This window comes from Chlorocebus sabaeus, chromosome 18 (assembly GCF_047675955.1).
Source record: "Chlorocebus sabaeus isolate Y175 chromosome 18, mChlSab1.0.hap1, whole genome shotgun sequence".
NCBI lineage: Eukaryota > Metazoa > Chordata > Mammalia > Primates > Cercopithecidae > Chlorocebus > Chlorocebus sabaeus.
This window is the reverse complement of record NC_132921.1, coordinates 10,981,713-10,997,973: the sequence shown is the minus strand read 5'-3', so window position 1 is coordinate 10,997,973 and position 16,261 is coordinate 10,981,713. Positions and strand designations below refer to the sequence as shown.

General features: G+C 41.4%; 1 long non-coding RNA gene across 3 annotated transcripts in view; it reads right to left on the bottom strand.

The window, feature by feature from the left end:
* LOC140709042 (uncharacterized) overlaps positions 1-16,040 on the bottom strand; it is a 95,735-nt gene extending 79,695 nt beyond the window's left edge. For all 3 annotated transcript variants that reach the window (XR_012089376.1, XR_012089378.1, XR_012089377.1), the window contains exons 1-2: positions 15,549-16,040; positions 6,562-6,663 (exon numbers count right to left, since the gene is read on the bottom strand). This is a non-coding gene — a long non-coding RNA (uncharacterized lncRNA). The remainder of the gene's footprint in view (positions 1-6,561; positions 6,664-15,548) is intronic.
* Between the last annotated feature and the right edge of the window lie 221 nt (positions 16,041-16,261).

The following is a 16,261-nucleotide window of genomic DNA, read 5'->3' as shown; positions in this document are numbered from 1 at the left end:
TTTGGGAGACAAGTACGTTCGGATGAGGTCACTAGGGTTGTGTCCTCATGTGGGATTGTAGAAAAGGCAGGAGAGCTCGCTGTCACCATGAGCATGCACCAAGGAACAACCATGGGAGGACAAGGTGAAGAGGCCGCTGTCCGCCAGCTAGCAAGCAGGCCCTCACCAGACACCAACCCTACTAGTACCTTAATCCTTGACTTCCCAGCATCCAAAACTTTACAAAATAAATTTCTGTTGTGTAAGCCACCCAGGCTATGGTATTTTGTTGTAGGAACCCAAGCTGACTAACATGGTTACATAGGCAAAAGGACAATGTAATGAACTGTGCACTATCTGTTAATTATTTAACCCAGAAGGGACACACAGGACTTCCACTAGGGTTACATTGCTAGAGCAAATGCCATCCCTGTTCAGTCAAATGTTCTCAACACTAACCATATCCATTAATGCTGGTCCTACTACAACCAATTCTGTCTCTTCATCTGAGGGCTTTCTCTGGCAAATGGCTTCTGTTCTGCTTCAGCAAAACAGATGTTAAGGGAATGTATACTCCCAGGATAGGCTCTCAAAAAATAACTGATCAAAGTTGGTGAGTAATGTAATGAGCTGACTTGCTATTTTGTTGTGATAACTGTGAGATGCATGTGCTATGCTGCATCTCAAAGCTCCCCAGTGGAATTAAGTCCTAGTTGCCTATGGTGCTAACATGCTTGAGAATTCACCTCTTAATTTCTTCTTTCACTTCCACCATCTTGTTTTTCTCATTCCCTTCCCCTGTTCCTTCAGAGCACCTCCAAATAAACCGCTTGCACTTGTACACTTGTCTGCAGGTTTGCCTCTTAGGGAATCCAAACTAACAATCAGACAAAGCAAATCACATGGCCAATCCAGACTGTGAAGGAGATAAAGACGTGCCATACTCGTATACATCTAGAAATAGGAGCACAAGAATATTTTGTGAACTACCACAGTGACAGTTTGTTCTTTTCCCACCAGAACTTACAACTCTTATGTTGTTTTTGTTTTTTCTGCCCTTTTTAACACAATGTTGAATGGCATTGGTATTAATCAGGATCTGTATTTGTTGGTTTTCAAGACATACCCGAGACTGGGTAATTTATAAAGAAAAAGAGGTTTAATGGACTTACAGTTTTATGTATCGGGGGAAACCTCACAATCATGGCAGAAGGCAAAAGGCATGTCTTACATGGCGGCAGACAAGAGAGAAATGAGAACTAAGCAAAAGGGGTTTCCCCTTATAAAACCATCAGATCTCATAAGACGTATTCATTCCCACAAGAACAGTATGGGGGAACTGCCACCCTGACTCAATCATTTCCACCAGGTCGTCCCACAACATGTGGGAATTATGGGAGCTATAATACAAGAGGAGATTTGGGTGGGTATACAGCCAAAACAGGATCCTTTCCTTTTTCTGGTTTCAGAAATTATTCTAATGATTAACAATTATGGCCAGGCACAGTGGCTCATGCCAGTAATCCCAGCACTTTGGGAGGCCAAGGTGGAAGGATCACCTGAGGTCAGGAGTTCGAGACTGGCCTGGCCAACATGGTGAAACTCTGTCTCTACTAAAAATACAAAAAGTAGCTTGGCATGATGGCGAGTGCCTGTAATCCCAGCTACTCAGAAGGCTGAGGCAGGAAAACCACTGGAACCACGAGGCAGAGGTTGCAGTGAGCCGAGACCATGCCATTGCCCTCCAGTCTGGGCAACAAAAGTGAAACTCTGTCTCAAAAAAAAGAAAACAAACAAGCAAACAAACAAACCAATTATTTTTTTTCTGTTAGATATGCTTTATCAAAATAAATAATTTTCCTCTAAACCCATTTTACATAGCTTTGATTCCTCTCTCTATTCAACACTATCCTTCTGTCTTCCACTCCTGTCTTAGGTTTGATACCATAGAAAAGGGAACCTTGGGGCAAAGTATATATATTAATACTTTTTGGATGAATAAAATACCTGTGCAAGCACACTGAGGGAAAAAGACAAGTGCAGCAGGCAAAAGAGAAAAAAATGTGTGTGTGTGTGTGTTGTGTGTGTGCGTGTGTGTGTTACAGAACCAGCTACAACCTCAAAAGAAACAAGCTAGTCACTTGATCATTTTGGATAACTCTCTAGAAGCTTGATGGAAACATCCAACTACAAAAGAGCTGGGGCCGGGGAAGGAGGAGGATTTGTCCTCCAAACCTGTGACACCTACTCCCCAACGCTCCAGCCGGTAGGTAAATCGGAGCCTCTCTGGATTCATCTGGAAGTGACCTGGTCAATGGACCTGCCCCAGATGCCCTGATGAGGCTTGTGAGAGACTGTGTTGAGCACAGCCCCTCAGTCCTTGGGGAGCTGAGAAAATCACATTTGAAGATGAAGCTGTATCTGCAGCTAGAACCTGAAGAGGCATCGATTTGATCTGGGACACTCCTCCTTACTCTCATCTTCTCCTCCTTTCATCTACTCCCACATTTTGAAACATGTAATTATATTTTTCTTTGCCTTCTATTAGAGTAATATTATAGCAATTTATTATAAATAAAACTGATACAATATTGCAATGTATTAAGTACTTATTATAAGCCAAGTACTCAGCAAGGCACTTTTTAAATTTTATTAAATTAATTTTATACTAAAAGGACTTTTATGCTATAGAGAGATAATTATTTGCATGGTTTCACATAAATTATTTTACCTCAACTCAGTAGTATAATTATGCCACAAATATAACTTGGGGGGGCTGAATAATATTTTTCTTTTGTTTTAGCTTCTTTCACTCGTTGATTTTAAAGTTTAACCACTGCTTACACAGAAAGCGAGGCACCATATTCAGTTAAGTCAAGCTGTGTGTCCCTTTATTTTGTATTTTTGTATATTTTAATGTTTTTATCCAAGTTATATAATCAAAAACAGTCAGTTCTGTGTATATTTAACATCAACTCACTAATAGTGGTACCATTTTTATTTTTCAGACAAAATAGTGTTTAGAAAACTTCTTTTTATATCACTTTGCTTCCTCAATACTATTTCGTGGAAATATCTCTTTTTAGCTGGTTTAGCTTACTTATATTTAATGCCTTCATATACTCTTGAGTGTATTGTAATTAGTATGAACATCTCAGGATTGATGGGTATTTACTTGGTTTTTTGCTGGGGATTAGTATGAACAAATTGGATACAATCAATTTTATTTATATCTACTCCTGTATTGATGATAGTATTTCTAAGGGACAGAACCCTAATAGCGGGATTGCAGTATTGCAAGATATCCATGCATTTGATTTCAATGAAGTTGCCAGAATCGAATTTGAGTAAATACTCAATCTAAAGGCAAACAAAGATTGTCATGTAGCTGGTTAATGAGGCTGAAGCAAGTCCTCGTGACAAAGCTTGGCCAAACTTTGATCAGGTTTCTGAACCTTCTCCTAGGCCCATCTGTGCATCTCCTTGTAAAATTCCATGTTAGCAAAGATCCCTGCTATGTCAGTTTAGCAAGAACACCTCCATTTTTGACCCCTAATTATTCTCGATATCTGATTAAGTTCCCCATCCTCCAGTATTCCGCATGTGACGTCTTATAAGCCTGGCCTCTCTGTAACTAGAATCCCCCTCGCTCCGATGTGTTTTCTCTTAGCAGATTCCTATCCATTGACCCCCACACTGCTTCTAGGCTGTAAATTCCCACTTGCCTATATATGAACGAAGTTGATCCCAATCTCTCTCCCCCTGAAAGATCCCACTGCAGTGGCCCTTGAACCTATAGTATGGTCCTGAGTAAAATCTTCCTTACTGTGCATTAACAAGTATCACTGAATACTTTTTCTTTCACACTGGCAAGACTCAAACATATTGGGCAGTGTAGTGTCAGTGTGGACTCTGGAAGCCAGCTGCCTGGGGCCATGATTATGATCCTCCCACTCTTGGGGTGTGATCTTGAGCAAGTTACGCATACTTAATTATCTTCCTTCTATACCCTAGTTTGCTAATCTGTAAAATCAGGATAATACAAGTACTATTTCATTCAGTTGTTGTAGGAGTTACATCAGCGTCTATGAAAAATGCTCAAAAGAGTACATGACACAACAAAAATGCCACATAAGTATTTCACCACTGTAATGATCATCGTTATCATTACTATCAGCATCATTGTCATCACGTTGGACCCAAATGTCAGACTTCTTTTTTATGATTTATTTCCATTCAATGTGAAAAGATAATAACTTTTTTTTTCTTTTGAGATGGAGTCTCGCTCTGTCACCCAGGCAAGAGTGCAGTGGCATGATCCTGGCTCACTGCAACCTCCACCTCCCAGGTTCAAGCAATTCTTCTGTCTCAGCCTCCTGAGTAACTGGGACTACAGGTACGTGCAACCATGCCTGGCTAATTTTTTGCATTTTTAGTAGAGACAGGGTTTCTCCGTGTCAGCCAGGATGGTCTTGATCTCCTGACCTCGTGATCTGCCTGCCTCGGCCTCCCAAAGTTCTGGGATTACAGACGTGAGCCACCGTGCCTGGCCAGATAATAACTTTTATCTCAAATCTGAGTTTGTTTTAAGCACCTTCAGCGCTACCACCAATGTTTCCCCAGACACAGTGAACGTCCTGTTATGTATCCCACAGATCTCCCACAGACTTTGCCTATAGCCATGGGAAACTCACAAGTTCCCACTCCAGTTACCAGCATCCTTATGCTTCTCTTGAGCTTAATCAGCCCAAGCTCAGGAAGTCCCAGAACTGCAGGGAATTTGCTGTCTCCTCAAGAATAACCCTTCACCAGTGAAACCTAACACATAGGCCCCAGATTCTTTGACCCCAGGAGGAATAATTCTGAGGCCCATTTTCCATGGTTCTTAAGAGAGTTCCCCAGGATGGCATTCAAGTTGCCCACAAGAGTAACCATCTCCGTAACATACCCTTGGTTGGTTCCCCAGATCCCCCACCCCCTTCTCACATTCTCTTCTCCCACACCTGAGCTTTCGGGGATCACCTCCCAAGTAAACTGCCTAACCCTAAGTCTTTGACTGAGGTCAACTTAAAGAGTGCCTGAGGTAAGAAAACCTCAATGCTTGAGACAAAACTTTTTATTTTTTGCCAGAAAGTACATGCTAGATTACCTAGCTTTTTTTTCTGTGGGTTTCTTTGTTCTATTGATTTTAAATGTGTGTGCATATATTGATAGATGGATAGACATAGATATATATATATAGATATGTGTATTTGTATACATACATATGTGTGTGTATATCAATCTCTTCAATATTTTTGCCTGTGCTTTAGGACTTTTGTTGTTGTTCTTGTTTGAGACAAGGTCTTGCTCTGTCACTCAGGCTGGAGTGCATTGGTGCCATCTCAGCTCACTGAAACCTCTGCCTCCTAGGTTCAAGTGATTTTTATGCCTCAGCCTCCCCAGCAGCTGGTATTACAGATGTGCACCACCATGCCTGTCTATTTTTTCTATTTATAGTGAAGACGGGGTTTTGCCATGTTTCTCGGGCCAGTCTCGAACTCCTGAGCTCAATAATCCTCCCACCGCAGCCTCCCAAAGTGCTGGGATTTCAGGCATATGCCACTGTGCCCAACCTTGCCTATGCTTTAAATAATGCTTGTATTTAATCTACCAAACACTTACAACATAAGAAAACAGTGACCATACTTGAACTTATCAGCCCCTTATTTAGTCAGAAATAATTTGTTTTTTACTCCCTAGAAATAATGTTTGTGTGTATGTGGATTCCATTTAAATCTCTTTAGGCGTTCTCACTATTTTTCTCAAGTTGCTTACTTTTTCCAGCAGCTTTAATCTGCTCTGCCCTCAGGCTATCTGAGAGAATATTTCTCTGGAAATCCATTAAGGATGAAGTCCAGAGAGCACCCTAGGTGCAATAGTTCCTCAGTGGTAGGAGTCCACACAAGATTCTGGGCAGGGGCTATAAGCTAGGGGTTATCAGACTATCTATCCAAATTTTGAAGCCCTTCCTATTCTCAGGCTCTTTATATTTTCCCAGGCTTGGCTCCCATAAGCTCCATCTTCTCAGTGTCCTCACGACCAGAACAATCAGACACACACACAGTGGTTTGAACTTGACCTTCCTTTTTTTTTTTTTTTGATGACACAGATCATTGTGGATAAAACTCTTCCCAAGATCTGTAACTTCCTATTCCCTTCCCACTGTCTTCCAATACTAGTCTCCAGAGATTTGTTTATCCTGCAGAGAGAGGAACTAAAGGATGATACCAGCTTTTTCCAAGCAACCCACAGAAATGATCTCAAAGCTTCACTTGCATTTAGTAACCCCTAAGCCTTGACCAAAGATTAGCCAGAAGATGAGAGAGATCAGAGTTGTCATGAAAGGGGAGGAAGGGTCAGTCAGTTCAACATAGTTCCATCATGCCCCCCTTGAGGACACTGGGCTTTTATTCCTTTTTGTTTGTTTTTGGCAACATTATTACAAAGCAAACTTTCCACCAGGGCAATAGAACATAGTTGTTAAGAATTCAGTCTCTAGAGTAGGATTACATGGATTCAAGTCACAGTTCATCTACTTACCATCTGTGAGATCTACACTCCATAATTTAAACGTTGTGTTTCTGTTTCTTCTTTAAAATGTGAATAGCAGTAGTTACTGCTCACAGCCTCCCATAAAATATCCTAGAATAAAGATCACACCTCTGTAGCAGATTCTAAACAGTTTGAGAATAAATTACCACTATGTAGGTCAAAACATCAACTTATAACTGAAGGTCGGTTGAAGTGTGTATCTTGGTAAGAAACAGATGTCAAGTAAACCTCAGAATTAAACACATTTAACGGCCATTTTTCAGCAAAAGAAAATATGGCATCACTGTGGGCAGCTGATGCTCTAAAGGACAAAAAGGTGGTACTGAATGATGCACACCTAATTAGGTTTCCCAAGTTTCCCAGTTGATTAAGTTTCTCCACCTCTCTGTGGGTGGAAAGAGTATGTGCAGTGGCTTTAAGTCATTTAGTGAAAACCTCTCTTCACGACCACAAGGGAAAGCAAGAAAAAGTGTTTCTGCTGTCACACTGAGGTTAGCATATATCTGAGACAATTTCTGTTCTGGGAATTCTTCATGCCTAACCATTTCCCTGTTGTAAAAAGGAACGTGGCTCTTCCTGAGGTTGGAAGAGAGCCTGGCCTCCATCTCGCATTCATTAAATTGTTTCTCTTAAACTCAGCCCTGGTCCTGTGGATGCCTTTTTGGGACTTGTTCTGGGGAGATTAGATTTAGCCCGTGATATGGTTTGGCTGTGTCCCCACCTAAATCTCATCTTGAATTATAATCCCCGCAATTCCCACATGTCATGGGAGGAATCCGGTGGGAGGTGATTGAATTATGGAGATAAGTCTTTCCTGCACTGTTCTCATGATAGTGAATGAGTCTCACAAGATCTGATGGTTGTAAAAATGGGAGTTTCCCTACACAAGCTCTCTCTTTGCCAGCCACCATCCGTGTAAGATGTGACTTGCTCCTCCTTGCCTTCTGCCATGATTGTGAGACCTCCCAAGCCATGTGGAACTGTAAGTCCATTAAACCACTTTTTCTTCCGACTCTAAGGTATCTCTTTATCAGCAGCTTGAAAACAACTAATACAGTAAATTGGTACCAGGAGTCGGGTGTTGCTGGAAAGATACCCAAAAATGTGGAAGTGACTTTGGAACTGGGTAACAGGCAGAGGTTGGAACAGTTTGGAGGGCTCAGAAGAAGACAGGAAAATGTAGGAAAGTTTGGAACACCCTAGAGACATGTTGAATGGCTTTGACCAAAATGCTGATAGCGAAATGGACAATAAAATCCAGGCTGAGGTGGTCTCAGATGGAAATGAAGAAATTGTTGGGAACTGGGGCAAAGGTGACTTTTGCTATGTTTTAACAAAGAGACTGGCAGCATTTTGCCCCTGCCCTAGAGACTTGTTTTGAACTTGAGAAGGGTGACTTAGGGTATTTGGTGGAAGAAATTTCAAAGCAGCAAAGTATTCAAGATGTGACTTGGATGTTGTTAAAGGCATTCAGTTTTATAAGGGAAACAGAGCATAAAAGGTTAGAAAATGTGTAGCCTGACAATGCCATGGAAAAGAAAATCCCATTTTCTGAGGATAAATTCAAGCTGGCCACAGAAATTTGCATAAGTAATGAGGAGCTGAATGTCAGTCTCAAAGACAGTGGGGAAAATGTCTCCCGAGCATGTTAGAGGTCTTCACAGCAGCCCGTCTCATCACAGGCCCGAAGCCTAGGAGGAAAACATGGTCTCTTGGGCCAAGTCCAGGGTCCCTGTGCTGTGTGCAGTCTAAGGACTTGGTGCCCTGCGTCCCAGAAGCTCCACCCATGGTTAAAAGGGGCCAAGGTACAGCAAGGGTGCAAGCCGAAAGCCTTGGCAGCTGCCATGTGGTGTTGAGCCTGTGGGTGCACAGAAGTAAAGAACTGAGGTTTGGGAACCTCCGTCTAGATTTCAGAGGATGTATAGAAATGCCTGGATGCCCAGTCAGAAGTTTGCTGCAGGGGCAGGGCTCTCATGGAGAACCACTGCTAGAGCAGCGTGGAAGGGAAATGGGGGGTTGGAGCCCCCACACAGAGTCCCTACTGGGACACTGCCTAGTGGAGCTGTGAAAAGAGACCATCATCCTCCAGACCCCAGAATGGTAGATCCACCTACAGCTTGCACTGTGGACCTGGAAAAGCTGCAGACACTCAATGCCACCCATGGAAGCAGCTAGGGAGGCTCTACTCTGCAGAGCCACAGGGGCAGAGCTGCCCAATACCATGGACACCCATCTCTTGCAACAGCGTGACCCAGATGCAAGACATGGAGTCAAAGGAGATCATTTTGGAACTTTTAAGATTTGACTGTCCTGATCACGAGGTCAAGAGATCGAGACCATCCTGGCCAACATTGTGAAACCCTGTCTCTACTAAAAATACAAAAATTAGCTGGGCATGGTGGTGCGTGCCATAGTCCCAGGTACTCAGGAAACTGAGGCAGGAGAATTGCTTGAACCCGGGAGGCAGAGGTTATAGTGAGCTGAGATTGCACCACTGCACTCCAGCCTGGTGACAGAGCAAGACTCCATCTCAAATATATATATATATATATATATGACTCCCCTGCTGGATTTCAGACTTGCATGGGGTCTATAGCCCCTTCGTTTTGGCCAATTTCTCCAATTTCGAATGGATGTATTTACCCAATGCCTGTACCCCTGTTGTGCCTAGGAGTAACTAACTTACTTTTGATTTCACAGGCTCATAGGCAGAATGAACTTTCCTTGTTTTAGATAAGACACTGGATTGTGGACTTTTGATTTAATGCTGAAATGAGTTAAGACTTTGGGGAATTCTTGGGAAAGCATGATTGTCTTTGAAATGTGAAAACATGAAATTTGAGGGAGTGGGCAGGGCTGGAATGATATGGTTTGGCTGTGTCCCCACCCAAATTTCATCTTTAATTGTAACTCCCACAATTCCCATGTGTTGTGGGAGGAACCTAATGAGAGGTGATTGCATTATGGAGGTGAGTCTTTCCTGCCCTGTTCCCATGATAGTGAATGAGTCTCATGAGATATGATGGTTTTAAAAATGAGAGTTTTCCTACACAAGCTCTCTCTTTGCCTGCTGCCATCCATGTAAGATGTGACTTGCTCCTCATTGCCTTCTGCCATGATTGTGAGGCCTCCCCAACTGTGTGGAACTATAAGTACATTAAACCACTTTTTCTTTCCAGTCTCACGTATGTATTTATTGGCAGTCTGAAAATGGACTAATACAGCCCCTCTCAGGTCTTTAACATGTATCAGAAAAATACATTCTGAAAATCAGCTCCTCAGACACCTCATTTCCATTCTATTCCTTCTTGTATTAAACTCACATCCAGTCACAAAGTACTGTGAGCTTGAGTAAGCAGTAAGATAAGATGCATAAACATAATACATAAATTCTAATTAATAATGTCAGTTGAGATATTCCCCCAGTTTTAATCCCAGGTAATTTAAAAATTTCCAGGAAGAAATTAAAGGTTAAATATTTAAACCTTTTTCAAGTTAAAATCTAAAGATAGAAAGTTTGAAGCAATTAAAATCAATTATCTTGTTTTTAGAAGTTTAAATTCTACAATTTAAAATTCATGTGTTATAATTAAGTCAAAATATTATCCTCCCAAATTTCTTACTCAATTTCATCTCACTAACAGGCATTCTTGATGACTGCCTAAAAGTGTTCCTTGCAGCAGCCAGAGACTGCTTTCGCATCTCTCATGCTAATGGATATGCATCCTACAACGCCTGAGAGATTAGAGATGCAACAAACCTCTCAAGAGTTTAAACTTTTCTTGTTTTGTTTACTTTATTTATTTATTTTTGTAGAGATGGGGTCTTATTATATTGCCTAAGCTGGTCTTGAACTCCTGACCTCAAGCGATCCACCCACCTCGACCTCCCAAAGTGCTGGGATTACAGGTGTGAACCACTGTGCCTGGCCAAGTTTCACTTTTATTGACTGAAAAAGCATCCACAAAGTACATAAAATTATTAATTTACCATATCCATTACTATAGAAGTTTTAAAAATATATCGTTAGGTTTGATAACAATATTCCTGGGTATATTTACATTCCCAGAACCAAGTATTTAGTTTTGCCAAAGTCCCTAGCAGAAACTGAAGGAAAGAGGGTTCTGCAGAGATAATCTTCATGGAGTTATCCTGGCCAAAATGACAATCAGTTCATTCCTGTTACTCAGAATCCATGCCCTATAAATTTGCATTTGTTTGGAAGCAATAACCCTGCAAAACAGTATTTTTGGCACTATACAATCATGAAATCTGAAGGAAGGTTCATTTTGTGTATCTATGTCCTATCTTATACACTGGCATTGAAATGCTTCTAGTTTCTTGGAAGTCAAGAAAGTTCCAAAGAAAAGGGCATCCGTCAACAGGTAATATTTGTGGTGCTTTTTACTTTATAATCGAAAGTGGTAATTGCTATTTATCCCAACTCACCTATTTCTGCTCCAATGTTATACTGAGGTTATCATCTCTCTGAGACAGCATCCACTATTTTCCTGAGCAGGCTTTTTCATTCCTGGGCTACAGTGGCTCATTCCACTGCCTTTTATTATGGGATAAATTAAAGCCTGTGAAACCTGCCGGTTAATAATTGGCTCTCTTTCATCCCTTTACTTGTTTCAGTTGGAAAATCTCCTTCAGACTTCCGATCTGGAGCTGCTATTTGATGCTTTTGAAACCTGTGCCAAAAGGAACCTAAGAGGAACTGATACCCCTACTTGTTTCCTTTAAGACACGGTCCTTTTCATCCATTTTTTCAATACTCCAAGACTTAAAGCACATTATTTTACATTGTTGCTTTTTTCCTCTACAGTCCTGAAATGTGCTTCTCATGTTTAATTTATCTGCCATTTCCTTACTCTTTTCAAGAGGGTTCAGCTGGATCCCTATGAATACAAACATTTCTAACTGAGTCACCTTCCCTCTCTAATACATGTAGATTGTTTAAATTTTAATTGTATATGTTTGTGGCATACACTGTGATGTATTGATACATTATACATTGTGGGATAATTTGTTTTTCCAGAATGGAGACTTTTTTTCCTTTAACTTTTTGTGTATTTTGTGCCCCATAAGTTTGTTTTCTCAAAATATTCTTTCACATTTTGTCCAGATAGTAAAATGGTTCCAGATCTTTCAAATGCTTGTGGGTGGTGAACCTTTGTTCAAACCGATCTTGTTTTCATCATTTCTCTGGGCTAGGTAATGCCCCCATGCCGTCATCTATCCAAGTTGGAACGCAATTTGCCATTGCCTGCCTTCTCCCCTTTTCACCTTGTGTGTACTTTAGAGTATTAGTTCTATAAGCATAGTAGGCAACTTGCTGAGGGTAAAACTATAGGCCTAGCTTCAGTGGCTATACTCTCCTGCAATTGCCTAAGACGACCTTGACTCCTTTTCACTGATACTTCTGGACTTCTCCCTCAGACCTGCACAGAGAATTCTTGGTAATCACTTGGTAAAGCCGTCACAATGTTTGAGAGATGGTTCCTCATTTGGTTTTCTTATGGAATCCCTGTTGTAAAACCCCTTTTCAATGATGTTCTGAATTATTTGGGGAAAAGCCACTCCCATGTGTCTTCTTTGAGGACAAATAAGCCTTAGGTTTATGTGGGTCATAGGTAAAGATTTTGTCTTCTAATAAATAAAATACATATTTTACTCTAAAAATTCTCTAAAAGATTTCTCTAAAAGAGCAATTGGTTATGGGGGCTTTTTCCTCATATTTATATCATCTCTGGCCTTCAATATCACACCAGATTTTTCGCTTCAAATCTGTTGTCTTTATTTTAGGATCTCCACCTATTTGCACTGGAATTTCCCTCTCTTAAATATATTTTCCACTGTTTCTATTGCTCACATTATTTCCCTCCTCTTGTTCTGATAGTAAGCATATTTCTCAAACTACTTGTACCGACAATTTGCATAATTTTTTCAGATTGTTTCTCTAATACCAAAATGAAATACTGTAAGAGCCCTTATTCTTTTCTATTTAGGTATTAATAAAATCTATTATCTTTGTATCAGTGATCATAGTTGAAATCTTGAAAACTTGAGGAATTGGAACTGTTATAATTAACAAATCCCCAGACACTTAACTGTGGTACATATGCCTGTGTGTGTCTGTGTTTTGCAGGGACGGCCACCACATAAATAAGACTGCGCATAGATGAAAACAGGATGTAATGGGCTCTGCCCTGAGGTCATAGCTTTGCTAATAATATTCTGACCTGTGGACAGTGCTTGCTTGTTGGGTCAGCAGACACCAAGCTTCTGATAGGTACTGACAAGACTGCTGGGAAGCCCAACCCTAGCACCTCTCTGGTGGCCTGTCCCCTTTGGGAGGACATAGTGTGTTGTCCTGAAAAGGAGGCCACCCCTCACCCCATGGAAAACAAAACAAAGCAAAACAACATGGTTAACTGCAATCACAGGTCCAGGTCAAGAAGCAAATGGCTGACTCAGATCATTTCATCTAGGACACAGCAGTTGAAAGACCACTTCTCAATGCCAAATACTCACTTGACCTAATATAAACCTCTACAGATTCTTTGGGTCAAAATACCCTGCCTTACTCCGAAATTCGAGATTGCAACCTCAGAGCTCAACTCCTGGCCGTACCCAAAGCCACCCACGTGACTACCATGGCCCTCTAGATGTTTAGAATTTGTCCATTTCTAGCCAATGTATGTAATGGTGGGAGTCTCCAAAGTGCTCCTCCAAAAGTACACCCTTCTTCTTTATCACTATCCTGAACAAACTTAAAAATGACATAAATATAAAAGAAAAGATCTCATTTTTTTCCTAAAAGACGCTAAGTCAAAGAAGTTTGTCTGAGAGTATGAATCAGGTTGCAAGGCCTCTTGCTTGCAGGCTTCTTGGGAGCACAGCAAGCAGCTCCTGGCAGAGCTGAAGGAGGCTGCAGCCCAAAATCCACACTCAAGTTCTCTCCTCTCTGTTAATGATCAGGTGAGTAAGACGGCAGGCAGAAACCCTCTGTGTCTAGGGAGACGCTCCTGCTCCCGGAAGCCTGCTCTCCGTCTGACTCCACCTCAGATGAGAGGAGCAAATGGATTAAAAGTTACAGTAGATTTATTTAGACAAGTTCCAGACAAATAATAAGCACTCTATAAAATCAAACTGTTGCTTTTGTTTGTTTCTTTTTTTTTTTTTTTTTTTTTTTTGAGACGGAGTCTTGCTCTGTCGCCCAGGCTGGGGTGCAGTGGCCGGATCTCAGCTCACTGCAAGCTCCGCCTCCCGGGTTTACGGCCATTCTCCTGCCTCAGCCTCCCGAGTAGCTGGGACTACAGGCGCCCGCCACCTCGCCCGGCTAGTTTTTTGTATTTTTTCTTTTTTTTCTTTTCTTTTTTTTTTTTTTCTTTTTTTTTTTTTTTTTTTTTTGAGACGGAGTCTCGCTCTGCCGCCCAGGCTGGAGTGCAGTGGCCGGATCTCAGCTCACTGCAAGCTCCGCCTCCCGGGTTCACGCCATTCTCCTGCCTCCGCCTCCCGAGTAGCTGGGACTACAGGCGCCCGCCACCTCGCCCGGCTAGTTTTTTGTATTTTTTTAGTAGAGACGGGGTTTCACCATGTTAACCAGGATGGTCTCGATCTCCTGACCTCGTGATCCGCCCGTCTCGGCCTCCCAAGTTTTTTGTATTTTTTAGTAGAGATGGCGTTTCACCGGGTTAGCCAGGATGGTCTCGATCTCCTGACCTCGTGATCCACCCATCTCGGCCTCCCTGTTTCTATGTTCTGCAGCATTAGATAGAAACTACTGCTTCTTGAAACAATAAAGTCAAGGTTAAAATGCTTTGACTTGCTGTAGCTTTCAGGTCTATCTTTGATTACCTTTTAATTCCATTAACAGATAGGGCCTCTTTGAAATTTTGTCTTTTTAGCCTTATACAAGAAGGAAATCCTACCATTTGTAACAATTTGTGTGACCTGTAAGATACTAGGCTGAATGAAGTAAGTCGGTCACAGAAGAACAAATGCTGCATGATTCCACTTATGTGAAGTATGTAAAACAGCCACACTCATGGAAGCAGAAAATAGCATCATTGTTGCCAAGGGAGGGGGCAAAAGGAAATGGTGAGTTGCTCAAAGGGTATAAAGTTTCAGTTATGCAAAATGAATGAGTTCTAAAGGTCGGCTGTCAAACATACTGCATGTAGTTAACAGTAAGAGGTTGTGCACTTAACATTTTGTTCAGAGGGCAGATCTCATGTTGTGTTCTCACCATACACACAAACACACACAGAGGGACACAAATAAACTTTTGGAGGTAATGGATATGTTTATTAAGTAGATCATGGTTGGATTTTAGGGATACATGCACATGTCCAAACTCATCAAATTATATCATTAAACATGTGCACTTTTTTTTAGTATGTCAATTATACCTCAGTAATGCCACTAAGAGACAAAATGACAGAAAAAGATTCTGTCTTTTCTTAGAGCAAATTAGTAGTTTCTTAGACAATTATCTACATTGTACTATACTTAGACTTTCAGAGTCTTGACATTTCTTGTGGGGAGTAACCTTACAAGAATTTGGTTTTGGTCTACCAATTTTGTTTATATGTTGTTAATTTTACATTTTAAAAACTGATATCTGTGCTTGTCTCTATTAATTTCCCCATTTGACTTATTTATGTATTTATTTTGTTATTCTATTTCAAAATTTTTGAGCTAAATTCTCATTTGTATTTTATTATATTTTCTAAAAGTTTGCACTTAATGCAATCTATTTTCCTCTATGCTTTGCTTCTATCACATAGCAATTTATAAAACAATGTACTCTCATTTTATAATTTATATTGAAAGAGTAAAAACTGGTCCAAAACTAAAAGATTGAAGATGAGCTTGGATTGGAAAAGAAAAATGAAGTCCCGCCATTAACTAGCTTTGGAGACAGACACAGACAAGGCCAGAGGCAAAGTTCACAAGCAGCTACGTACCTCCCAAGATCACTCAGTGGCTATGAAACGGCGTAACAGCCTGGAGTGAATGTACTTTTATATCAATGATGCCCCCAGACACACTTTGCTCCTCCTATTTAGTGGAAGGAAGTCTCAACTGTCTGGACGGAGGGAGGAGGGAAACAGAGAACAAAAGGGGCTACGATGGCGTATTTCCGGGTTCTTCATCACCAACTTTCCCGCGCCCCGGGAACGACACAGGTCAACTGCGCAGGTGCAACCTGACGTCCGACCTAGGAAACCGAAACCTACCTGGCCGCGCCTACCACACGGCCCCCAACCCGCCCCTGTCCGGCCTACCGCCCTCCCACTCCCAGGCCCAAGACATAAAGCCGCTCCGGGCAGACACGCGGCGCGAACTTCCTCGGCCCCTCCTCATATGCGGACCCAGGAACTTCGCCCGAGAACGCCGGAGCGACTTCCTGGGCCTTCACCACCGGAGACCGGTGAACTTCGCCCTTTCTTCCTCCACATTGGCTAGCTAATAAAGTTTCTTTTTACTTTGCCTACTTAACTTTTTTCTGGCGCCTGCTCTGGTGGTCGCACAAAACAAATCATCAACTAGTTGGAATTATATATGATTCTAATATAATAATTCTATATAATTATTCTAATATAATAATTCTATATATAATCTAAAATATGTTATTGCTTTGTTTTCACCATATCAATGCAATTGTCTTCCAAGTATT